General features: G+C 33.1%; 2 non-coding genes across 2 annotated transcripts; both read left to right on the top strand.

Annotated features, from left to right (window-relative positions):
• Nucleotide 1: 1 nt before the first annotated feature.
• TRNAV-UAC lies at nt 2-74 on the top strand. The gene has a single exon. It is a non-coding gene; the product is annotated as a tRNA-Val (tRNA).
• A 334-nt stretch (nt 75-408) lies between these two features.
• TRNAF-GAA lies at nt 409-481 on the top strand. Its single transcript has one exon. It is a non-coding gene; the product is annotated as a tRNA-Phe (tRNA).
• Nucleotides 482-864: the final 383 nt, after the last annotated feature.

The raw sequence follows: 864 nt of genomic DNA, 5'->3' as shown, positions 1-864 counted from the left end.
CAAGAGATTAGCTCAGTTGGTAGAGCTGTCGCTTTACACGCGAAAGGTCAGGTGTTCAATTCACCTATCTCTTAATGCGTATTAGTGTAATAGTAACACATGAGACTCATGACCTTGTAATTTAGGTGCAACCCCTAAGTACGCAATCAAAGACTATAGCTTAATTGGTTAAAGCGAACCACTCATGATGGTTTGAGTAAATGTTCAAGTCATTTTAGTCTTATATAATCCGAGTGCTGGAATTGGTAGACAGTCTTAATTTAAGCTTAAGTGGCGCAAGCCGTAAACGTTCGAATCGTTTTTTGGATAGATTAGGGGTTATAGTTTAACTGGTAAAACGACGATTTTGCATATCGTTATTTCAGGATCGAGTCCTGATAACTCCACAATATAGTTATGATAACTAACGCTTGAGAAGCTCAATTGGTAGAGCGAATCATTGAAGCTGATTAGGTTGTAAGTTCAAATCTTATCTCGAGCATATATGGGAAACTTTTACACTATTAGTATAGGTATGCTGAAATTGGTAACCAGACTCCGCTTAGGACGGGGAAGTTTAATACTTTACAAGTTCAAGTCTTGTTACCTATATTAATAAAGTTATATTTTTAATTTATGTTGTCGACTAATAGGTAAGTCATAAATTTTTGGTATTTCCTATTGGGTGTTCGAGTCGCCCCAACATAATAATTTATAACTTTTTTATTACATAATATTTTATTTATGATTTTTATTGTTCGTATTTATTGTATTAGCCAGGATAGTTCAATAGGTAGAACAATAATTTCATGAATTAAGAATGAGAATTCGAATTTCTCTCCCGGCTTAATTATTTTTTGTATTAATATTTATATTAGTTATTAC

The sequence above is a fragment of the Brassica oleracea genome, unplaced genomic scaffold (assembly GCF_000695525.1).
Source record: "Brassica oleracea var. oleracea cultivar TO1000 unplaced genomic scaffold, BOL UnpScaffold05246, whole genome shotgun sequence".
Classification (NCBI taxonomy): Eukaryota; Viridiplantae; Streptophyta; class Magnoliopsida; order Brassicales; family Brassicaceae; genus Brassica; species Brassica oleracea.
Note: the sequence above shows the minus strand (reverse complement) of the source record. Positions and strands in the feature narration are given on the sequence as shown.